This window comes from Chelon labrosus, assembly GCF_963514085.1.
Source record: "Chelon labrosus genome assembly, chromosome: 15".
Taxonomy (NCBI): domain Eukaryota; kingdom Metazoa; phylum Chordata; class Actinopteri; order Mugiliformes; family Mugilidae; genus Chelon; species Chelon labrosus.
Genome location: NC_140348.1, coordinates 28,116,957 through 28,141,413, shown reverse-complemented (window position 1 = coordinate 28,141,413; position 24,457 = coordinate 28,116,957). Strand labels below are relative to the sequence as shown.

Here is a 24,457-nt window from a genome sequence, read left to right as displayed (position 1 = left end):
TTATTTTCTACATCTGTCTCCTTCTTTACGTCCTCTTAATAAAAACCAGCAGCTCCTCTGGATTTAAAGGCTGACGCTGATTTGTGCAGCACCAGGTCTCAAACACAAATCTTTCTGTTTTCCATCTGTTTCTTTTTCCCCTCCCTCCTCCTCCCTCTCCTCCTCCTCCTCCTCCTCCTCCTCCTTCTTCTTCTCCTTCTTCTTCTTCTTCTTCTTCTTCTTGCCTTTTTTTCTCTCGTCCTCTTGTGTCTCAGTTTTCCGTCTCCTGGGAGCGCTTCCAGTCCTGGAGGTTGAGCTCAGGGATCTCTCTCTTTTTCCTCTGCTCTATTTCTATCCCTCTTCTTTTTCTTTTTTATTTAAACCCCCCTCCATTTCTTCTTCTTCTTCTTTTCTTTGCTCCTCCACCTCCAGACTTGGGAGGCCGAGGATCAGATTACTCAGGGAGTCTCGGAGGCTTTCTGGCGAGGTGGCAGTGGTGGGATGGAGGGATGGAGGGAGGGAGAGGAGATCAGGTTTCACATCTCCTCCTCCTCCCTCCTCCTCTTCCCCAGCGGCCTGGAGACAGAGTGGCTGAGCCGGGGAGGAAAACATGCAATCCCCCCTCTCCTGCTCCTCCTCCTCCTCCTCCTCCATACCTCCAGCCTCTCTGCAGATAAATAAAAGCAGTAAATGGGAGCTGAGGCACAGAGGGACGATTCTTCACCTCCTCCTCCTCCTCCTCCTCCTCCTCCGTCCCTGCAGACATGTTTTATTCTCCTGGATGTGTGGCAAAGGTGAAACTGCTCTGGATCAAACCTCGGAGCTGAGGCTGTTAGTTTATAAGACACTTGTAGCTTCAGTGTTTATTTTGAAGTGGAAACCTCTGGATTTCATTCCTCCTCTGTTCAGCTGCTGCTCCAGTTAGATCACGTTAAAGAATCAACCTGTGACATGATGAATAGAGTTATAGGGTTACACCAACAGTTGGCTCAGAAAATGAAAATATAATCAGTTCAGTCAGCTGGAGGCAGAATAATGGGCCTTTAGCTTAATAACACATTAATTACTGTCGTTGTCATTATTTACCTCTGTTTCCATGGTGACCAGGAGACCAGTCAGTCTACTTTTAGTTTAAATAAAATGATGCCTTGAAAAACTAAACGCACATTAAAAACATTGATCACTGATCAACTGATTATCTGCACCTGTAATATATAACACCTGCCCCTCTACTTTTTATTTTAATGATATTCTAGTTAATTAGTTAATTAGTTCATCTAGATTTAGTTGTTTTATTAATATGTCAGGGAATCTACAAAAACTAAAAACAGCAGAAAGTAATTAGTATTTTAGCTTAAAAACAAACTGTTATCTATTTTATTTCCCTTATAACCTCGTTTATTATTTAATCTATTTATATTTTTCTTTTAAAGAAAGGTTTTATTACGTCAGAGTTGATGTGTATAATCATGTTTGAATGCCTTTATTGTCATTGCATTTAGGTACAATGAGATTCATAGAGCCACTCCAGTAAAGTGCGTCAACACATATACACTAATAAAAAATCCATTTTACAGTCATTGCAATATTTACACACACACACACACACACACACACACACACACACACACACACACACACGTTTCAATACATCCACCCACCATCCATTGCAAACATCCTCCATGCAGCCTGTGTAATAAACATGAAAGCATGTAATAAATAATAGTAAAGAAATAAATGAGCGTAAAGTGCTGAGTAACGGTGCAAATAGCATTATTAAAAAAGTTTAGCTCCATTCAAAATTGATATTGCCTTGGGAAAGAAGCTATTCCTAAACCTGCTCGTCCCTGTTTTGAGACATCTACAGCGTCTCCCTGAGTGACCAGGGTGAGAACAGTCCTGTGTGATGTTTGAGAACAGTCCTGTGTGATGTTTGAGAACAGTCCTGTGTGATGTTTGAGAACAGTCCTGAGTGATGTTTGAGAACAGTCCTGAGTTGGCAGTTTCCTCTAGTGAGGGTAGAGAACAACCAATGGTCTTCTGTGCTGTGTGGAGGAACATCATCGTCTTCATAGTCCTGTTTGTCTCATGTTTCTTGTTCCTCTGGTTTTCGTCTCCACCAGCTTTGATTCATATAAAAACACAAGCTGGGACTGGTTCCACCAGGTTCTAGTGACGGTCCACGATAAACATCATAGAACAGGTCAGAACTGAAGCGCCGGCCAATCAGGTCGCTGCCTCTGGTTCACAGTAGCCAAGAAAACTACTCTGCAGCAGGACTCGTACCACCGGGCCGCTAACCGCTATGCTAATGTTAGCTCCTATAGACGTATGCTAACTGTATTAGCATGTAGCTGGTGACACTGGACGTGTTTGACTGAGGCTGATGCTAAAGCAATAAAAGGATTATATAACTGTTATATACTAAACACATCACTGCATCTGTTGGTGGAAAGAAGGAAGAACAAAACAGTTTTTTAATATTTATAATTCCAGTCATTGGTTTTATAAACACATCATATTTAAATATTCCAGCCTCCATGTCGGCTCTGTTCCTGTCTTTATATTATATTTATCTTTTAATTAAAGCCCTTTCATTTGACTGATTAAGGGTTAGCGCCTCGTTTCTAGAAGCTTTGTGCTCTTTGTCTTTATGTGAGACAGGTTTCCTTTATCCTGTTCAGGTTAATTAACCATTTAGTTTGATTTAAGATCTACTTAAACATTAAAGTGTAATGTTCAGCATCAGTCTCTGGATCATGTTCTTTAATAAACTGTTCATCTATAAAACAAAAAGGAGACAAACTGGTTGGACAGTTTATAGTTTTATAGAATCTGGATTTAAATGTTTGATGGCGGGTGAAGGTCAAAGCCTCCTCCACGTCCTCCACGTCCTCCACGTCCTCCACGTCCTCCATGTCCTCCACGTCCTCCATGTCTCCATGTCCTCATGTCCTCCACGTCCTCCATGTCCTCCACGTCCTCCACGTCCTCCATGTCTCCACGTCCTCCACGTCCTCCATGTCCTCCACGTCCTCCACGTCTCCACGTCCTCCACGTCCTCCATGTCCTCCATGTCCTCCACGTCCTCATGTCCTCCACGTCCTCCACGTCCTCCACGTACTCCACGTCCTCATGTCCTCCACGTCCTCCACGTCCTCCATGTCCTCCACGTCCTCCATGTCTCCATGTCCTCATGTCCTCCACGTCCTCCATGTCCTCCACGTCCTCCACGTCCTCCATGTCTCCACGTCCTCCACGTCCTCCATGTCCTCCACGTCCTCCACGTCTCCACGTCCTCCACGTCCTCCATGTCCTCCACGTCCTCCACGTCCTCCATGTCTCCACGTCCTCCACGTCCTCCATGTCCTCCACGTCCTCCACGTCTCCACGTCCTCCACGTCCTCCATGTCCTCCATGTCCTCCACGTCCTCATGTCCTCCACGTCCTCCACGTCCTCCACGTACTCCACGTCCTCATGTCCTCCACGTCCTCCACGTCCTCCACGTACTCCACGTCCTCATGTCCTCCACGTCCTCCACGTCCTCCATGTCTCCATGTCCTCCATGTCTCCACGTCCTCCACGTCCTCCATGTCTCCATGTCCTCATGTCCTCCACGTCCTCCACGTGCTCCACGTGCTCCATGTCCTCCACGTCCTCCACGTCCTCCATGTCCTCCACGTCCTCCATGTCCTCCATGTCTCCACGTCCTCCATGTCCTCCATGTCCTCCACGTCCTCCATGTCCTCCACGTCTCCACGTGCTCCACGTCCTCCATGTCCTCCATGTCCTCCAGTTTGTCCTTTAACGTTATTGATCTCTGCTTTAAATAACCCAGTGAATAATTCAGATCACCTCGGCTCAGACGGGAGCAGGACGCTGCCTTTCTAGTCTGTGGAAATGAGAGTGTGTGTGTGTGTGTGTGTGTGTGTGTGTGTGTGTGTGTGTGTGTGTGTGTGTGGTCATGTGACGACATTTCTCAAGAATCTGGAGGTTTCACCGCCGACCTCAGATCCCAGAGATTTCAGTTCCTTCACATCAGAGAGCTGTAGTAAATAACTGCTGCACGCTGTCGTCATCAGATACAACCAGTCTACAGTTAACTGAAGACACTAATCTAAAGTCCATGGTTTGGTCTTTTATTGTGAAACTGTAAATATTTAATATCCAGGTAATCTAGTTTACTGCTTCCTCCTTCATTCTACGGGTCAATGAACATTTACACGTTTCTCATTATTTAGATTAATTCTGTTATATAAACCTCTAAAACTAAAACAAGTAGATTCCCATCAACGTTCTGCTCTAAGTGAGGGTTAGCATCGGTTAGCATCGGTTAGCATCCTTTAGCATCGGTTAGCATCGGTTAACATCGGTTAACATCGGTTAGCATCACTGCTAAAGGTTGTGGGTTCTAACCCGCTGGCTGTCTGGGGTCTGTTGTGACCCTCTACACATGGCTTAGGAGGAGGGGTCAGAGGTCACGGACGGAGGTCGGGGGGGCCTCTGACACTTCAGAGGGACCAGTGCACCTATCAGGCAGGAGGATCATCCCCCCCCCCCCCCCCGAAGAATGAAACAGAAACTCTGAGGCGACCTCCATGTTGGCTCTAAGTTTTAGCTTTTTGTTCCTATCAGACGGTGGTGAGAGATTAGCAACACGTTTCATTCATCTTTATAAATCAGATCTTAACATGTGAGAGTCTTTCCATCTTGTTCCAACATCTGGATCATGTCTCCAAGGCAACCAGCAGCTGTTGATGGTTCTGATCCAGCGGTAGGTAGAGATCCATTAGAGACAGTTGGTGTGAATGTCACGTCTGGAGGAACGAGCCGCTGAATGTCCTCCGGCGTGTCTTCTGTCCTTCGGTCCCTCGGTCTCAGCGTCGTTGTGTCTTTTATGTGCGCTACATCGTTGTTGTTGGTGAGGAGGAGGAGGAGGAGGAGGAGGAGGACTGGTTTCACACCTTCACCTCACACGTCACTACAACGCTGGAATCCAACCAGCAGCTTCCTCTGAGCGCGTTCTCCAGAGGTTAGCTGAACGTATAGAGTCAGATTAACTGTAATGAGGAATAATCATCAATTAATCAACTCATCTTTACACTTTAATTATAAAATCAGCCTCTGTTTGTGTTAAAGTTCATCTGAACGTCGTTACAGTCTGAAATCAGCGACTCCTATAAATGTAGAATCTAAAATAAAGGTTGATGAGTTGGTGGGACGGTCCAGTCAGGAAGAGGGAGCAGCGACGCTCGCTCTACTTCCTGTTTACCTTTGTCCCTCTGTGTTTGTCTTCCTTTAAAAAGACGGACGCTTGGTGTGTCTGAGTGTAAACAGCTCGGGGCGACGCTTGAATCATCCGGGACCTGTTCCTCTTTCTGGACGGTTCAATTATCAGGGCGACGTAAAACACTGGTTCAGGAAGTGAGCTTGATTTTATTACTCTGTAAACATCCGTCTGTTTACGCTGGGACGGACGTCTCTTCACACCTCCGTCTGTTTACGCTGGGACGGACGTCTCTTCACACCTCCGTCTGTTTACGCTGGGACGGACGTCTCTTCACACCTCCGTCTGTTTACGCTGGGACGGACGTCTCTTCACACCTCCGTCTTCCTGTTCAGTCTCAACTATATACTGGTCTTAAATGTCCTAGAGTTGGTCTCCTGTAGCTTCCTAAAGTCTGTCCTTGTCTTCCTTGTCTTCTCCTAGAGTTGGTCTCCTGTAGCGTCCTAAAGTCTGTCCTTGTCTTCCTTGTCTTCTCCTAGAGTTGGTCTCCTGTAGCTTCCTAAAGTCTGTCCTTGTCTTCCTTGTCTTCTCCTAGAGTTGGTCTCCTGTGTCTTCCTAAAGTCTGTCCTTGTCTTCCTTGTCTTCTCCTAGAGTTGGTCTCCTGTAGCTTCCTAAAGTCTGTCCTTGTCTTCCTTGTCTTCTCCTAGAGTTGGTCTCCTGTAGCTTCCTAAAGTCTGTCCTTGTCTTCCTTGTCTTCTCCTAGAGTTGGTCTCCTGTGTCTTCCTAAAGTCTGTCCTTGTCTTCCTTGTCTTCTCCTAGAGTTGGTCTCCTGTAGCTTCCTAAAGTCTGTCCTTGTCTTCCTTGTCTTCTCCTAGAGTTGGTCTCCTGTAGCTTCCTAAAGTCTGTCCTTGTCTTCCTTGTCTTCTCCTAGAGTTGGTCTCCTGTAGCTTCCTAAAGTCTGTCCTTGTCTTCCTTGTCTTCTCCTAGAGTTGGTCTCCTGTGTCTTCCTAAAGTCTGTCCTTGTCTTCCTTGTCTTCTCCTAGAGTTGGTCTCCTGTGTCTTCCTAAAGTCTGTCCTTGTCTTCCTTGTCTTCTCCTAGAGTTGGTCTCCTGTGTCTTCCTAAAGTCTGTCCTTGTCTTCCTTGTCTTCTCCTAGAGTTGGTCTCCTGTGTCTTCCTAAAGTCTGTCCTTGTCTTCCTTGTCTTCTCCTAGAGTTGGTCTCCTGTGTCTTCCTAAAGTCTGTCCTTGTCTTCCTTGTCTTCTCCTAGAGTTGGTCTCCTGTAGCTTCCTAAAGTCTGTCCTTGTCTTCCTTGTCTTCTCCTAGAGTTGGTCTCCTGTGTCTTTCTAAAGTCTGTCCTTGTCTTCCTTGTCTTCTCCTAGAGTCGGTCTCCTGTGTCGTCCTAAAGTCTGTCCTTGTCTTCCTTGTCTTCTCCTAGAGTCGGTCTCCTGTAGCTTCCTAAAGTCTGTCCTTGTCCTCCTTGTCTTCTCCTAGAGGTGGTCTCCTGTAGCTTCCTAAAGTCTGTCCTTGTCTTCCTTGTCTTCTCCTAGAGTTGGTCTCCTGTAGCTCCCTAAAGTCTGTCCTTGTCTTCCTTGTCTTCTCCTAGAGTTGGTCTCCTGTAGCTTCCTAAAGTCTGTCCTTGTCTTCCTTGTCTTCTCCTAGAGTTGGTCTCCTGTAGCGTCCTAAAGTCTGTCCTTGTCTTCCTTGTCTTCTCCTAGAGTTGGTCTCCTGTGTCTTCCTAAAGTCTGTCCTTGTCTTCCTTGTCTTCTCCTAGAGTTGGTCTCCTGTGTCGTCCTAAAGTCTGTCCTTGTCTTCCTTGTCTTCTCCTAGAGTTGGTCTCCTGTAGCTTCCTAAAGTCTGTCCTTGTCTTCCTTGTCTTCTCCTAGAGTTGGTCTCCTGTAGCTTCCTAAAGTCTGTCCTTGTCTTCCTTGTCTTCTCCTAGAGTTGGTCTCCTGTGTCTTCCTAAAGTCTGTCCTTGTCTTCCTTGTCTTCTCCTAAAGTTGGTCTCCTGTGTCGTCCTAAAGTCTGTCCTTGTCTTCCTTGTCTTCTCCTAGAGTTGGTCTCCTGTAGCGTCCTAAAGTCTGTCCTTGTCTTCCTAGTCTTCTCCTAGAGTTGGTCTCCTGTAGCGTCCTAAAGTCTGTCCTTGTCTTCCTTGTCTTCTCCTAGAGTTGGTCTCCTGTAGCTTCCTAAAGTCTGTCCTTGTCTTCCTTGTCTTCTCCTAGAGTTGGTCTCCTGTGTCTTCCTAAAGTCTGTCCTTGTCTTCCTTGTCTTCTCCTAGAGTTGGTCTCCTGTGTCTTCCTAAAGTCTGTCCTTGTCTTCCTTGTCTTCTCCTAGAGTTGGTCTCCTGTGTCGTCCTAAAGTCTGTCCTTGTCTTCCTTGTCTTCTCCTAGAGTTGGTCTCCTGTAACTTCCTAAAGTCTGTCCTTGTCTTCCTTGTCTTCTCCTAGAGTTGGTCTCCTGTAGCTTCCTAAAGTCTGTCCTTGTCTTCCTTGTCTTCTCCTAGAGTTGGTCTCCTGTAGCTTCCTAAAGTCTGTCCTTGTCTTCCTTGTCTTCTCCTAGAGTTGGTCTCCTGTAGCTTCCTAAAGTCTGTCCTTGTCTTCCTTGTCTTCTCCTAGAGTTGGTCTCCTGTGTCTTCCTAAAGTCTGTCCTTGTCTTCCTTGTCTTCTCCTAGAGTTGGTCTCCTGTGTCTTCCTAAAGTCTGTCCTTGTCTTCCTTGTCTTCTCCTAGAGTTGGTCTCCTGTGTCTTCCTAAAGTCTGTCCTTGTCTTCCTTGTCTTCTCCTAGAGTTGGTCTCCTGTAGCTTCCTAAAGTCTGTCCTTGTCTTCCTTGTCTTCTCCTAGAGTTGGTCTCCTGTGTCTTCCTAAAGTCTGTCCTTGTCTTCCTTGTCTTCTCCTAGAGTTGGTCTCCTGTGTCTTCCTAAAGTCTGTCCTTGTCTTCCTTGTCTTCTCCTAGAGTTGGTCTCCTGTAGCTTCCTAAAGTCTGTCCTTGTCTTCCTTGTCTTCTCCTAGAGTTGGTCTCCTGTAGCTTCCTAAAGTCTGTCCTTGTCTTCCTTGTCTTCTCCTAGAGTTGGTCTCCTGTGTCTTCCTAAAGTCTGTCCTTGTCTTCCTTGTCTTCTCCTAGAGTTGGTCTCCTGTAGCTTCCTAAAGTCTGTCCTTGTCTTCCTTGTCTTCTCCTAGAGTTGGTCTCCTGTAGCTTCCTAAAGTCTGTCCTTGTCTTCCTTGTCTTCTCCTAGAGTTGGTCTCCTGTAGCTTCCTAAAGTCTGTCCTTGTCTTCCTTGTCTTCTCCTAGAGTTGGTCTCCTGTAGCTTCCTAAAGTCTGTCCTTGTCTTCCTTGTCTTCTCCTAGAGTTGGTCTCCTGTAGCTTCCTAAAGTCTGTCCTTGTCTTCCTTGTCTTCTCCTAGAGTTGGTCTCCTGTAGCTTCCTAAAGTCTGTCCTTGTCTTCCTTGTCTTCTCCTAGAGTTGGTCTCCTGTAGCTTCCTAAAGTCTGTCCTTGTCTTCCTTGTCTTCTCCTAGAGTTGGTCTCCTGTAGCTTCCTAAAGTCTGTCCTTGTCTTCCTTGTCTTCTCCTAGAGTTGGTCTCCTGTAGCTTCCTAAAGTCTGTCCTTGTCTTCCTTGTCTTCTCCTAGAGTTGGTCTCCTGTGTCTTCCTAAAGTCTGTCCTTGTCTTCCTTGTCTTCTCCTAGAGTTGGTCTCCTGTGTCGTCCTAAAGTCTGTCCTTGTCTTCCTTGTCTTCTCCTAGAGTTGGTCTCCTGTAGCTTCCTAAAGTCTGTCCTTGTCTTCCTTGTCTTCTCCTAGAGTTGGTCTCCTGTAGCTTCCTAAAGTCTGTCCTTGTCTTCCTTGTCTTCTCCTAGAGTTGGTCTCCTGTAGCTTCCTAAAGTCTGTCCTTGTCTTCCTTGTCTTCTCCTAGAGTTGGTCTCCTGTAGCTTCCTAAAGTCTGTCCTTGTCTTCCTTGTCTTCTCCTAGAGTTGGTCTCCTGTGTCGTCCTAAAGTCTGTCCTTGTCTTCCTTGTCTTCTCCTAGAGTTGGTCTCCTGTAGCTTCCTAAAGTCTGTCCTTGTCTTCCTTGTCTTCTCCTAGAGTTGGTCTCCTGTAGCTTCCTAAAGTCTGTCCTTGTCTTCCTTGTCTTCTCCTAGAGTTGGTCTCCTGTAGCGTCCTAAAGTCTGTCCTTGTCTTCCTTGTCTTCTCCTAGAGTTGGTCTCCTGTAGCTTCCTAAAGTCTGTCCTTGTCTTCCTTGTCTTCTCCTAGAGTTGGTCTCCTGTAGCTTCCTAAAGTCTGTCCTTGTCTTCCTTGTCTTCTCCTAGAGTTGGTCTCCTGTGTCTTCCTAAAGTCTGTCCTTGTCTTCCTTGTCTTCTCCTAGAGTTGGTCTCCTGTAGCTTCCTAAAGTCTGTCCTTGTCCTCCTTGTCTTCTCCTAGAGTTGGTCTCCTGTGTCTTCCTAAAGTCTGTCCTTGTCTTCCTTGTCTTCTCCTAGAGTTGGTCTCCTGTAGCTTCCTAAAGTCTGTCCTTGTCCTCCTTGTCTTCTCCTAGAGTTGGTCTCCTGTGTCTTCCTAAAGTCTGTCCTTGTCTTCCTTGTCTTCTCCTAGAGTTGGTCTCCTGTGTCTTCCTAAAGTCTGTCCTTGTCTTCCTTGTCTTCTCCTAGAGTTGGTCTCCTGTGTCGTCCTAAAGTCTGTCCTTGTCTTCCTTGTCTTCTCCTAGAGTTGGTCTCCTGTAGCTTCCTAAAGTCTGTCCTTGTCTTCCTTGTCTTCTCCTAGAGTTGGTCTCCTGTAGCTTCCTAAAGTCTGTCCTTGTCTTCCTTGTCTTCTCCTAGAGTTGGTCTCCTGTAGCTTCCTAAAGTCTGTCCTTGTCTTCCTTGTCTTCTCCTAGAGTTGGTCTCCTGTAGCTTCCTAAAGTCTGTCCTTGTCTTCCTTGTCTTCTCCTAGAGTTGGTCTCCTGTGTCGTCCTAAAGTCTGTCCTTGTCTTCCTTGTCTTCTCCTAGAGTTGGTCTCCTGTAGCTTCCTAAAGTCTGTCCTTGTCTTCCTTGTCTTCTCCTAGAGTTGGTCTCCTGTAGCTTCCTAAAGTCTGTCCTTGTCTTCCTTGTCTTCTCCTAGAGTTGGTCTCCTGTAGCGTCCTAAAGTCTGTCCTTGTCTTCCTTGTCTTCTCCTAGAGTTGGTCTCCTGTAGCTTCCTAAAGTCTGTCCTTGTCTTCCTTGTCTTCTCCTAGAGTTGGTCTCCTGTGTCTTCCTAAAGTCTGTCCTTGTCTTCCTTGTCTTCTCCTAGAGTTGGTCTCCTGTGTCTTCCTAAAGTCTGTCCTTGTCTTCCTTGTCTTCTCCTAGAGTTGGTCTCCTGTGTCTTCCTAAAGTCTGTCCTTGTCTTCCTTGTCTTCTCCTAGAGTTGGTCTCCTGTAGCTTCCTAAAGTCTGTCCTTGTCTTCCTTGTCTTCTCCTAGAGTTGGTCTCCTGTGTCTTCCTAAAGTCTGTCCTTGTCTTCCTTGTCTTCTCCTAGAGTTGGTCTCCTGTGTCTTCCTAAAGTCTGTCCTTGTCTTCCTTGTCTTCTCCTAGAGTTGGTCTCCTGTAGCTTCCTAAAGTCTGTCCTTGTCTTCCTTGTCTTCTCCTAGAGTTGGTCTCCTGTAGCTTCCTAAAGTCTGTCCTTGTCTTCCTTGTCTTCTCCTAGAGTTGGTCTCCTGTGTCTTCCTAAAGTCTGTCCTTGTCTTCCTTGTCTTCTCCTAGAGTTGGTCTCCTGTAGCTTCCTAAAGTCTGTCCTTGTCTTCCTTGTCTTCTCCTAGAGTTGGTCTCCTGTAGCTTCCTAAAGTCTGTCCTTGTCTTCCTTGTCTTCTCCTAGAGTTGGTCTCCTGTAGCTTCCTAAAGTCTGTCCTTGTCTTCCTTGTCTTCTCCTAGAGTTGGTCTCCTGTAGCTTCCTAAAGTCTGTCCTTGTCTTCCTTGTCTTCTCCTAGAGTTGGTCTCCTGTAGCTTCCTAAAGTCTGTCCTTGTCTTCCTTGTCTTCTCCTAGAGTTGGTCTCCTGTAGCTTCCTAAAGTCTGTCCTTGTCTTCCTTGTCTTCTCCTAGAGTTGGTCTCCTGTAGCTTCCTAAAGTCTGTCCTTGTCTTCCTTGTCTTCTCCTAGAGTTGGTCTCCTGTAGCTTCCTAAAGTCTGTCCTTGTCTTCCTTGTCTTCTCCTAGAGTTGGTCTCCTGTAGCTTCCTAAAGTCTGTCCTTGTCTTCCTTGTCTTCTCCTAGAGTTGGTCTCCTGTGTCTTCCTAAAGTCTGTCCTTGTCTTCCTTGTCTTCTCCTAGAGTTGGTCTCCTGTGTCGTCCTAAAGTCTGTCCTTGTCTTCCTTGTCTTCTCCTAGAGTTGGTCTCCTGTAGCTTCCTAAAGTCTGTCCTTGTCTTCCTTGTCTTCTCCTAGAGTTGGTCTCCTGTAGCTTCCTAAAGTCTGTCCTTGTCTTCCTTGTCTTCTCCTAGAGTTGGTCTCCTGTAGCTTCCTAAAGTCTGTCCTTGTCTTCCTTGTCTTCTCCTAGAGTTGGTCTCCTGTAGCTTCCTAAAGTCTGTCCTTGTCTTCCTTGTCTTCTCCTAGAGTTGGTCTCCTGTGTCGTCCTAAAGTCTGTCCTTGTCTTCCTTGTCTTCTCCTAGAGTTGGTCTCCTGTAGCTTCCTAAAGTCTGTCCTTGTCTTCCTTGTCTTCTCCTAGAGTTGGTCTCCTGTAGCTTCCTAAAGTCTGTCCTTGTCTTCCTTGTCTTCTCCTAGAGTTGGTCTCCTGTAGCGTCCTAAAGTCTGTCCTTGTCTTCCTTGTCTTCTCCTAGAGTTGGTCTCCTGTAGCTTCCTAAAGTCTGTCCTTGTCTTCCTTGTCTTCTCCTAGAGTTGGTCTCCTGTAGCTTCCTAAAGTCTGTCCTTGTCTTCCTTGTCTTCTCCTAGAGTTGGTCTCCTGTGTCTTCCTAAAGTCTGTCCTTGTCTTCCTTGTCTTCTCCTAGAGTTGGTCTCCTGTAGCTTCCTAAAGTCTGTCCTTGTCCTCCTTGTCTTCTCCTAGAGTTGGTCTCCTGTGTCTTCCTAAAGTCTGTCCTTGTCTTCCTTGTCTTCTCCTAGAGTTGGTCTCCTGTAGCTTCCTAAAGTCTGTCCTTGTCCTCCTTGTCTTCTCCTAGAGTTGGTCTCCTGTGTCTTCCTAAAGTCTGTCCTTGTCTTCCTTGTCTTCTCCTAGAGTTGGTCTCCTGTGTCTTCCTAAAGTCTGTCCTTGTCTTCCTTGTCTTCTCCTAGAGTTGGTCTCCTGTGTCTTCCTAAAGTCTGTCCTTGTCTTCCTTGTCTTCTCCTAGAGTGGACTGGATTCAGTCCAATAAATCTTTCAGTCAAAGTTAATGTAGTGTGGAGAGGGTAGCTGGTACCTTGTGTTCTCTACTCCAGAAATGTTCTGGTCATCCAACGCTGCCATAAACTCCCTAACCCTCTCTGGAAGATGTTTCTCCTTCTTCTTCTCCTTCTTCTTCTTCTTCTTCACCACGTCCTTCTTCATCATCATCATCTTTGTCCATGCAGCCAGTTGTTAAATATTTTAAAGCTAGATATTTACTAATAATCCAGATCGTGTCTCTACTGTTTCCAGTTTTGATGAACAGACGAGTGGCGGCCATGTTGCCTCTGTGTCGTCCCGTTGGTCCGTTAGTGGAGGAGGATCAGTTGTTGAATATTTAATTAGTCCTTAAACGTCTGTCTCTGGTGTTTATTTAATGCTTTAGACGTTCTGCATCGTCTCCTCATCGTTTCTACTCCGACCCAAACTTTCCGTCTGGGGATGAAAATGTTTAATTTCTGTTTCCACTCAGCTGTTGGACTTCATCATGGCGCCCGTAAAAGCGGTGGGATGGAAAGCAGAGCCGTGTTTCACTCGTCCTCGTGTGTGGGAGAACAGGATCTGTTTTTCTTTTTCTTGGCACCACCTCTCCGTCCTCAGACGAGGAGGAGGAGGAGGAGGAGGAGGAGGAGGAGGAGGAGGAGGAGGAGGTGCGCTTGTTTTATGCAGCAGCTGTTTTTTTCTTTTCTAACGCCGGCCCCGTGACGGCTCTCGGCCCCCGTCTCTGTCCTGTAATAACTCAGCCACTCCAGGACGTCTTCCAGCTGAGAGCACTGGTTCTGGCGGCAGCAGGGAGACGCCGCTCGCTGCCGGTCCTGACCTTTGACCTTAAGGAAGCAGGAGTCGGTCCAGCTTCGTCCTCGTTTGCTCTGGTGTTCCTGCTCTCCAGAGGATGAACACGTGTAAATAACAGTCCACATCTAAAGTGATGCATTCACTGTCAGTGTCGTCTGACCAACAAACAGCTGGTCATGGTTCTGATCCAGCGGTTCAACATTACTTCCTTTCCTTCCTTCCTTCCTTCCTTCCTTCCTTCCTTCCCTCTTTCCTTCCTTCCCTCCTTCCTTCCTTCCTTCCTTCCTTCCTATATATCATTAAAACCACTGTTCTTTAGACCCAGTGGTACTGAACCTGTTTCCTGTTGAAAGTGATTAAAAGTGAAATAGTTTACATCCGTTGGGTGTTACGTGCAGACTTCCTGGTCACCTGACGATACGTGTGTTAGTGGATAAATAAAGAGATGAAAGGTCAGGCTTTTATTTTGAAGTTCACTTGCCATGTGGTCCCTCTACTGCTCAGCCTCAGTGAATATGAACTCCTTGACTAAATAGAGCCTCCTTTGATGAGCTGGTGTTGTCGAATGAAAAGGCTTCTGTGTCGGTGGAGGCTCGTCCCGACTGGCGTCCACGCTGCTCCACTTGTCTCCTCATGAACAGAACCGGGCCACGAACACACGACTTCAGCACTGATCTAAGATGAGGCAGATTCAAGCCCAGGAGTTCTGTTGGTCATAGGAGTCTTTGAGGAGGTTCTGTTGGTCCTAGGAGTCTTTGAGGAGGTTCTGTTGGTCCTAGGAGTCTTTGAGGAGGTTCTGTTGGTCCTGGGAGTCTTTGAGGAGGTTCTGTTGGTCCTGGGAGTCTTAGAGGAGGTTCTATTGGTCCTTGGAGTCTTAGAGGAGGTTCTGTTGGTCCTTGGAGTCTTTGAGGAGGTTCTGTTGGTCCTAGGAGTCTTTGAGGAGGTTCTGTTGGTCCTAGGAGTCTTTGAGGAGGTTCTGTTGGTCCTAGGGGTCTTAGAGGAGGTTCTGTTGGTCCTAGGGGTCTTTGAGGAGGTTCTGTTGGTCCTAGGAGTCTTTGAGGAGGTTCTGTTGGTCCTAGGGGTCTTTGAGGAGGTTCTGTTGGTCCTAGGGGTCTTAGAGGAGGTTCTGTTGGTCCTAGGGGTCTTTGAGGAGGTTCTGTTGGTCCTAGGAGTCTTTGAGGAGGTTCTGTTGGTCCTAGGGGTCTTTGAGGAGGTTCTGTTGGTCCTAGGGGTCTTAGAGGAGGTTCTGTTGGTCCTAGGGGTCTTTCAGGAGGTTCTGTTGTGGTTCAGTTAGTTCTGGGAGTCTACAGTTATTTATATATTTACTACACTGATGAACCAACACAGTCTAAAAATGTTCCGGTGTTTGTCTCCTTGTCTGACACTAATTGAATCCTAACCAACGTTCTTCTTGTTCTTCGTCTCTCAGGTCGGCGGTGGTTGTGATGTTGGTCTGATCTGACTTCCAGACTGCGTTTCCCATGGAGCCGTGCGACGTCATGCACACCGTTCAGCCATGGAGCCACCAGTCAGGTATGAAAACATAAACATCAGCCTCTTTGCTGACTGGAGCAGTGATTACTCCTTGATTAGCCGACCCCCTCCTCCTCCTCCTCCTCCTCCTCCCCCTCCTCCTCCTCCTCCCCCTCCCCCTCCTCCTCCTCCTCCTCCTGCTCTTTGAGGAGATTAACCTCTGACCCCCAGGGCTGAAGGCAGAGCTGGCCAATCAGGAGGCTTCCTGGCTTTTAATTACATGCTCTGATTGGGTCATTGGAGCTGTCGTCTGGTTTGATTAATAACCACAGAGCAGGAAGAGGTGATTACACCGAGCCCAGAGGCTGGACGGCTCCTCGTGATCTGAGCGTTTGTTATTATTATTATTTATTAGAAACCGTACTAAACTCTGAGCAACAACAATAAACATTCATATTTACTATTTACACTCTTCACGGTTCTTCTGTTGTTTTTAGCATTAGCCTTAGAAGCTAGCTTAGCAGCTGAAGGCATGGGTTTCCCCCCACCTAGTACATGCTAATGCTGTTAGCGTAGGTCTACAGCAGTTTACATCCAAGAAGTTAGCATAACGTTTAGCATAGCTTTTCCACCGATAACTTTCCACAACAAACTACTTTCATGACAAGTTCCAGCTTCATCATAGTTGAACCACAGTCCAGAGGTCTCGTCTGATTGGCTGCTCGGAGCCAGAGGACGCTAAAAGCTTTTTACCAGACGAGTTTAACACAATAAACGAATAAATAAAAACATTAGCAGGCCACACATGAGCATCTAGTTGTAAATAAAAAAATAAATAAAAGCTGCAAAAGTAATTAACAAGATGTTAAACCAAACTTTTGAGTGAAATAAAATCAGCAGGGAGATTTAACGTTGAATGCTTAGCTTAGCTTAGCATCAGCAGTAGGATTTCTACAAGTTTATGCTTTTATTTACTTTATTTACTTTGTCTCTGGGGACTGGAGCTCTACGGTTTTAGTTCTAGAGACGAGGCAGATTAGTTTCAGGACGAGGAGGTGACTCAAGCGTCTGAGTCTCCTCCTCCTGTCGACAGACCTTCAAACAGAGCCGTCCAGTCTGCAGCGCAAAATCACTCCCATATGTCCCTCAGAAGTCGACCCCCCCACCCCCGCCGCCGCCGCCCCTGCAGCCCGGCTCGGATCAGATCGACCCGGCTCAGCTTACAGCCCGCCAAGCCTGAGTTTTAATATTTCCAGGGGAAACTTTTTTAACGTCTGTAACGTGCGTCGTAAGAATCGACACACGCCCGTCGGCTCGCGGCGTCGGATTCCTTTCTTCCTGTCTCAACTCGTCACTCCTTCTCCGTCCACTTTCAAGTCCTCAGCTGTTTTTAGCTCTGAACGGGCTGGAGGTCAAGACTCACTGGCCAGTTTATTAGGTACACTAGTGATTAAACGCTTCACGTCCAGTTGATGTTGAAACACAGTCAGAAAAGTGTTAATTTAAAGTATTTTCATTAGATTAGAGGTGTAATAATAAATTAATCAGTTACTAGAAACGACTTTGATCATTTCAACCAATAATGTGATTCATCTGGATGATCATTGAGGAGGAGGTTCTGTTAAACTGGACTGATTTGGGGAGATGATAGATATTTTGTTAAGTCTCTCTGTTATTCAGCCTGCTGACTGCAGCGCCAAAATAATAGGAACGTGTGTCAGTTCAATAGTTCTACTAAATGAAAACACAGTTGAATCAACATCTCTCTGTTGTTGTTAGAAACTAAAGCTGAACACCAGAACATTTTCACAAGTGTACCTAATGAAATGGACAGTTCTTTTTTCTTTTTCAGTCATTCTGATTAAAATCTGGAAACAGAACAAACTTTAATATTTAGTTTTTAAGCTGCTTCAAAGAATATTAGCAGAGAAAGTGTCTTTATGAATCCGTCTCCACCTCCTTCAGTGCAGGACTGCTCAACATGTTGTGCTGGTGTACCTAATGAACTGGCCGACGGGTCCTGGTTATGCAACCCAGCGGACCACCTATATCGCCGTGGCAGCCGTGCACAGCTCTGTGGCCTGGCTGTAGTTTCCATGAAACCGTCCAGAGTCCAGTCTCTGACCAGACCACACACTCGGCTACGCTCACATTTATGTTTCACGAAAGTTTCCACTCTGTCGGCAGCAGCGTCTGATTGGCTGTGGTGGATGATTGACAGCGTCGGCAGCAGCGTCTGATTGGCTGTGGTGGATGATTGACAGCGTCTGGAGGCGGACTCTTGATCAGCTGAGCATCTTTTTCTCTCTGTTTTAAATCCTGACAAATAATCTTCTGTCTGATCTTAAACGATCTTAGACATGCACACACTATAGGACGGTATAGTGGGTTATCAGACCAGACCAGGGAGCACTGAATGCACCACAGATAATCTCACCAGTAGTTATTGCTAACGGACAGCAGCATGCTAGCTAACGGACAGCAGCATGCTAGCTAACGGACAGCAGCATGCTAGCTAGCGTTAGCTTTAAGGGCTAGGCTAGCTGCTAGGTGTCCTTGTAGTTTGTCCCATTGGGTTGTTGTGATGGTCAATGATCCCCGCCAAGTTGAAAGTTCTTCTGTTTTTAGCGTTAGCCTTAGAAGCTAGCTTAGTGGCTGACAGACGTGTGTTTTACCTCCAGCTACATGCTAATACAGTTAGCATACCTCTATAGCAGTTTACATTCAATAAACTAGTACAGGTGTAGTATAGGTGTAACTGAAGTGTTAACCCTCTCTGTGCTGTTTACCAGACAAAGTGTGAATATTTGATGTCAGAGGTCAGAGGTCAGAGGTCATTATTATACATATTATTTATGTTCCAGCATACAGACACAGAGTCATTCAACATCTCAGCGTAGAGCAGACAACATGCTTCGTCTTTGTGGTCCAGTGTGTTTTAGCTGTTAGCATGTAGCTGCTGTAGTGTCTTTAAAACGGCCAAGTGTCTGTGGAGACGACGCCATCAGAGCTGAGAGTTCCTGGACTGAGTGGAGGGGGGGGGTACTTTCCATTACCTGCCTCCCACATTCCAGCAACAGTTGGAGGAGGGGGAAGGGAAAGGGGAGTTGTGTGGAGGAGGAGGAGGAGGAGGAGGTGGAGGTCTTGGTTGTTATCAATAAACCGAGAAGATCAGCTGACAGAAGTAAAACCTAAATGAATCACTAAATAGTTTTATGAAAGGTTTGTTGTTTCACAGACCAAATATAGTCTTTTACATATTTACCTGAAAACTAATGAGTTACAGACGTAAACATCTTGATTTAGATGTTTTTGTTTATTTATAGTGGCTGCTAGGTCTGATAGCTTAGTTAGCATTGTAGCCCTGTAAGCCTTGCATCACTGTTAGCTTTGTTAGCTCTATTAACTCTATAGTTCTGTTAGCCACATAGCTCTATTAGACCATTTAGCATTGTAGCTCAGTAACTGCGTAGGTCAGTTATCCCTGTTAGCGCTGCAGCTTTGTTAGCGCTGTAGCTTTGTTAGCTCCGCTAGCTGTGTCATCTCTGTAGCTTTGTAGCTCTGTAGTTCAGTACCACTGTTAGCCCTGTTAGCTCTGCTCTAGGATGAGGTTAGCTCGTGTTGTTGTGAAGCAGCGGCGCTAGCTGGTTTAGCTGGGAGGTCTGTTAGCCCTGTTAGCTCTGTTAGCTCTGTAAGCCCTGTTAGCTCTGTTAGCTCTGCTCTAGGGTGAGGTTAGCGTGTGTTGTTGTGAAGCAGCGGCGCTAGCTGGTTTAGCTGGGAGGTCTGTTAGCCCTGTTAGCTCTGTTAGCTCTGTTAGCCCTGTTAGCCCTGTTAGCTCTGCTCTAAGTTGAGGTTAGCGTGTGTTGTTGTGAAGCAGCGGCGCTAGCTGGTTTAGCTGGGAGGTCTGTTAGCTCTGTTAGCTCTGTTAGCCCTGTTAGCCCTGTTAGCTCTGTTAGCCCTGTTAGCCCTGTTAGCTCTACTCTAGGGTGAGGTTAGCGTGTGTTGTTGTGTAGCACTAGCGCTAGCTGGTTTAGCTGGGAGGTCTGTTAGCTCTGTTAGCCCTGTTAGCTCTGTTAGCGTGTGTTGTTGTGTAGCACTAGCGCTAGCTGGTTTAGCTGGGAGGTCTGTTAGCCCTGTTAGCCCTGTTAGCTCTGTTAGCCCTGTTAGCCCTGTTAGCTCTGCTCTAGGATGAGGTTAGCTCGTGTTGTTGTGTAGCACTAGCGCTAGCTGGTTTAGCTGGGAGGTCTGTTAGCTCTGTTAGCCCTGTTAGCTCTGTTAGCGTGTGTTGTTGTGTAGCACTAGCGCTAGCTGGTTTAGCTGGGAGGTCTGTTAGCCCTGTTAGCTGTGTTAGCCCTGTTAGCTCTGTTAGCCCTGTTAGCCCTGTTAGCTCTGTTAGCTCTGCTCTAGGATGAGGTTAGCGTGTGTTGTTGTGTAGCACTAGCGCTATCTGGTTTAGCTGGGAGCTCTGTTAGATCTTTTAGCCCTGTTAGCCCTGTTAGCCCTGTTAGCCCTGCTCTAGGGTGAGGTTAGCTCGTGTTGTTGTGTAGCACTAGCGCTAGCTGGTTTAGCTGGGAGGTCTGTTAGCCCTGTTAGCTCTTTTAGCCCTGTTAGCCCTGTTAGCCCTGTTAGCCCTGCTCTAGGGTGAGGTTAGCTCGTGTTGTTGTGTAGCACTAGCGCTAGCTGGTTTAGCTGGGAGGTCTGTTAGCCCTGTTAGCTCTGTTAGCCCTGTTAGCCCTGTTAGCTCTGTTAGCTCTGCTCTAGGATGAGGTTAGCGTGTGTTGTTGTGTAGCACTAGCGCTATCTGGTTTAGCTGGGAGCTCTGTTAGATCTTTTAGCCCTGTTAGCTCTGTTAGCTCTGCTCTAGGATGAGGTTAGCGTGTGTTGTTGTGTAGCACTAGCGCTATCTGGTTTAGCTGGGAGCTCTGTTAGCCCTGTTAGCCCTGTTAGCCCTGTTAGCCCTGCTCTAGGGTGAGGTTAGCTCGTGTTGTTGTGTAGCACTAGCGCTAGCTGGTTTAGCTGGGAGGTCTGTTAGCCCTGTTAGCTCTTTTAGCCCTGTTAGCCCTGTTAGCCCTGTTAGCCCTGTTAGCCCTGCTCTAGGGTGAGGTTAGCTCGTGTTGTTGTGTAGCACTAGCGCTAGCTGGTTTAGCTGGGAGGTCTGTGTCGTGTGATTTATGGTCATTTGTTGTTTTTATGCTCTGAGTGCATTTGTTTTATGACTCGGTGGCAGGACTAAGGTGACATGGTGGCAGTGATGGATGGACCCGTTGCCATGGCGATTAGAGTGGTTAAAAACACCTCCAGGGTCTGAGCTGCTTTATTACTTTACTACTGAGGAGGATCAGCGTCTGTCCTCCTCCTCCTCATCATCATCATAAATCACAGTCTGCCTGTATGTGCTCAGCGCCGCCCCTGAGGATTCTGGGTAAAGAGATGAAGTAAATGTCCTGTAGTTTGTAGCTGCTGGTCCTCCGCTGGCCTCTAATGACGTTAGGCTTCAGTGCTGCCTGCTCCGTCTGCTCAGGCTTTAAACGAGACATTACTGGGTTCAGACCGGGGAACCTTAATGCTCATCGTCCTCATAAATTCACCAAGACGAACGCTTCCTAAAACTGAAGCCCCTCCCCCCTGTAGCGGAGACACTGAGGAGCTGAACTGTTCCAGAGGTTAATCTGATTGTTGGTCTGAGCTCAGAGCCTGGGATTCATCGCTGGGTCCTCATCAGGTGGTTCTGAGAGAAGAAACACAGAGCAGATGCTAATGACAAAGCTAATGCTAATACCAGTTGTTAATCAATTGATGAGGACACCAGAACAGATGCTAATGGCTAGCATGTCAGTAGACCGCTAAAACTAAAGCAGCTAGTTCCTCATTAGCTCCTTTAAGTTTGTTAGCTTTAGAGCTCTTTTACTTTTGTTAGCTGTATAGTTAAATAAAGTATCTATCCATCTATTAGCTCTGTTAGCTCTTGGTTCTGTTAGCTCTGTTAGCTCTTGGTTCTATTAGCTCTGTTAGCTCTTGGTTCTGTTAGCTCTGTTAGCTCTTGGTTCTGTTAGCTCTGTTAGCTCTGTTAGCTCTTGGTTCTGTTAGCTCTGTTAGCTCTTGATTCTGTTAGCTCTGTTAGCTCTGTTAGCTCTTGGTTCTGTTAGCTCTGTTAGCTCTGTTAGCTCTTGGTTCTGTTAGCTCTGTTAGCTCTGTTAGCTCTTGGTTCTGTTAGCTCTGTTAGCTCTTGGCTCTGTTAGCGCCATAGAGCTGTTAGCTCTGAAGTTAGCTGTGTAGCTCTTACCTCTAATATAATCAAACGCTGTATAATAATCAAAGAGCCAGTGACTGTAATGTATTAGTGGAAGCAAGGCACTGCCAGGGTTGTGGGTTCAACTCCCACTGTGACTGTGAAGCTCCTCCTTTTCTGTCACTGGTTTAAAATTCATCCTTTCATCGTTGCACCATTAACCAACTCAGAAGGAGATGAGTATGTGGATTGTCTGGAGGATGATGAGGAGGAGGAGGAGGAGGAGGAAGAGGCCTGCAGTGGCGCTCACCGTGGTTCAGGGGCATTCTGGGTATTCTTATGCTAATCCATCGCCAGGGAAGAGGCACAGAGCAGCCAAGCAAACAATGGCAGTGGAGCCAGAAAGTCTGGCCTGCAGTCTCTCAGGCCCTGAAAGGCATGTCGGGCAGGGCGCCGACACCGACGGGAGGCTGCTGCAGCACCCAGAGGCCCGCCTGCAAGGAGGGGCCCCTGGAGGGGACGGGGAACGGGGCCAAGATGGAGGGAGAGGGGAGAAATCAGAAGGAGCAGGAGGAAAGGGAGGGAAAAGAAGGACTGAAAGAGAAGAAACTTGACGTAGAACAAGCTGCCATGCTTTCTGAAGACACGGCACCTGGTCCCCTGTTAGCTCTGGAGTAGGGTTACGCTGTGGGTTAGCTTCATTAGCTCTGTTAGCTCTTAGTTTTGTTGCTCTGTTAAATCGCCCGGCCTCTAAATTATAAAACTTTTATTTCCAAAACTTAAATGTGACCAAGCTGTCAAGAAAGTCAAGCTGCAGTTAAACAGTTTCTTTGTTATTCATCTAATTATTTTTTCCGTTCCCGACATTTCTTCCAGATCTGAGTGAACTCAACCAGACCGTGCTACATGTTTGTTTCCAGCCTCTTTAATATGATTGTAATCACGACTGAGCGAATGAGGAGCGAGGGATAACTCGTCCCCGTCCACGCTCTCCTCCGGTCTCCCTCATTACTGCTTTTATTTGCTCGGCCTCGTCCAATCAGCGTCGTTTATTTAGTCTGCCGCCGTTCTTCCAGAGCAGGAAGTGGAGACACATTAAGGCTTGATTATTGATGTCTGTCTGAGGTGGTGGGGTGGAGGGAGGGGGGGGTTAATGATGGATTAATAACGCCTGCCAGGGTCCACTGTCATTTCACAACGTTTCTAGGAGGAGCTGCTTTATTGAACATGTTGGTTTTATGTCTAAATGTTTAAGGAAAAATGAGAAATTATGTTTTCAAATGGTTTTCACTTCCTCACCTGAAAACAGCTTTCTATGAAACTGGTCTGACCCACATTCAGTCTTGTTTACTAAAGGTACTAAGGTACTAAACGCAGAGAAGTTGAACCCAGAAAAAAAGTAGAGGATGCTCCTGTCAGGAGATTTGTAGCTCTGTTAGCATTGTAGCTTTGTTAGCTCATTATCTCTGTTGGGTCTCTAACATTGTTAGCTCTGTAGCTTTGTTAGCGTTGTTAGCTCTGTGGCTTTGTTAGCTATTTTAGCTAGGTATCGATGTAAGCGCTGTAGCTGTTAGCTTTGTTAGAGTCGCATTAGTTTGCAGCTAAACGTCTCTAATTGTTCGGGAGGACGACCCCGTTGATGCAGAGCCATTTATTCCTCTCTGTCGGTGCGTTGTCAGAGTAATAATAAATGTAATCGCAGCGTCGTACCTCGTCTGCTGCAGAGCCGCGGTGCTTTAATATCATTTTACATAATCGTTTTATAGTCGTCTCCCTCTGCAGCCAAATGAAAAGTTATTATCCCCAGACAGCTTCTATAAAAGCCTTTAAAGAGCTCCTCCACAAACCTGAACCCTCTGCTTCTGTCCTGCCACATTTCCCAGCAGCCCCTGGGAGCGGTGCGACCTCAAATTCCTTCCCCTGGGGGCGTGGGGGGGCGTGGGGGGGGGGCAGCCATGGCTCAGTGGTTCCCAATAAGGGTGTCTTAGTCTGTACAGGTGGGACCGCTAACAATACCTCCTTTCATTCACGGGGAAACTGAAGGTTCCTCCTCCAAGATGTCGTGTTCAGCTAGCTAAAGCAGCTACGCTACATTACCCACTGTCTGCCGGGGGGGGGGGGGGGATGAGGGAGGCGAGGGGGGACGACACTGGACACTGAGACTGAGGGAAAGTCTTTGACGTCTAAATCTTCATCCCCATCAGTCTCTAGAAACCTGAAGGTGCCATTTTGTAGCTTCGTTAGCTTTGTAGCTCCGTTAGCTCTTTACCTTCATTAGCTCTGTAGCTCTGTTAGCTCTTTACCTTCATTAGCTCTGTAGCTCTGTTAGCTCTTTACCTTCATTAGCTCTGTAGCTCTGTTAGCTCTTTACCTTCATTAGCTCTGTAGCTCTGTTAGCTCTTTACCTTCATTAGCTCTGTAGCTTCGTTAGCTCTGTAGCTCTGTTAGCATTAGCTCTGTAGCTCTGTTAGCTCTTTACCTTCGTTAGCTTTGTAGCTTTGTACAGGAAATGAACTAAAACGACAAGAAGCACAACTATCTGCTGTTATTAACTCTGGCAACCACACTGAGGAGGTCGGGGGATGAAAGAAGAAATATTCAGTCAGAACGTGGCGTATTTAAAATAAATAAATAATAAAATAAATGTAGAGTAAAGAAGAATCGTGTTGGAGAATCTTTCAGGTTTATCTGAACGTATCGTGAAGCTGTAAATGTCGTTGTTGATATCTGAGAAGGAAAAGGTGTCTGAGCTCGGAGGGAGAAAGGAGTTGTTGTTTGACGGAGACCAGAGGATCAGAGACAGGTCTGAACATGAAGAGGATGAGGATGAGGAAGAGGAAGGGGAGTGAAAGTTTCCCGACACGTCAGTGATTCAGAGACTCTGTGGGTCAGTGTGAGGACGTTTAATTCACCATTAAAGGAACAGATTTGTTTTTCAGCCGCCGACCGTCACCAGTCGAACATGTGTGCGTTCAAAAGGAAGTGGAGGTGATTTAGGAAGGGGTGAGGGGGGGAGGATGGGGGAGGCAGCAGCAGCAGACGTCCTCCCTGAGCCTGCCTCGTCTTGTCCTCCCTCTGAATGTGTCTTTGTGCGTCTTTATCTCTCCTTTCCGCCCTCGATCTCTGCGCGGAGCAAACAGACTGTGGTTCTTCTTGTTGTGACGGCGAGGTGAAGATTCTTCCACTTCAACGCACACGTTCCTTATCTGGACCCGAGCGTCTCCAACCAGAGGAGCCGGAGAAGACAAGGCAGAGGACTGGGGACGAGATTAAAGTGTCCTCCTTCTACTTCCTGCTCTGTGCTGCGTTATTAGATCTTCACTGCAGCTCCTGACGTTAATAACATGAAAGAAAAGACGGAGAGCAGCAAAAACAAAACCTGCCCGAGTAAACAAGAGCTCTCTGACTCACATATATTTATATTTATTAATTAATCTTGTCCTGTAGAGCTGAGAGGGA

The 24,457-nt window shown here is 46.8% G+C and overlaps 1 protein-coding gene across 1 annotated transcript in view; it reads left to right on the top strand.

Annotated features, from left to right (window-relative positions):
• LOC311500684 (bone morphogenetic protein receptor type-1A-like) overlaps positions 1–24,457 on the top strand; it is a 45,766-nt gene that overhangs the window by 4,716 nt on the left and 16,593 nt on the right. The window contains exon 2 of the mRNA XM_084562231.1: positions 14,726–14,829. The gene's annotated coding sequence lies outside the window, so the exon portion shown is untranslated. The remainder of the gene's footprint in view (positions 1–14,725; positions 14,830–24,457) is intronic.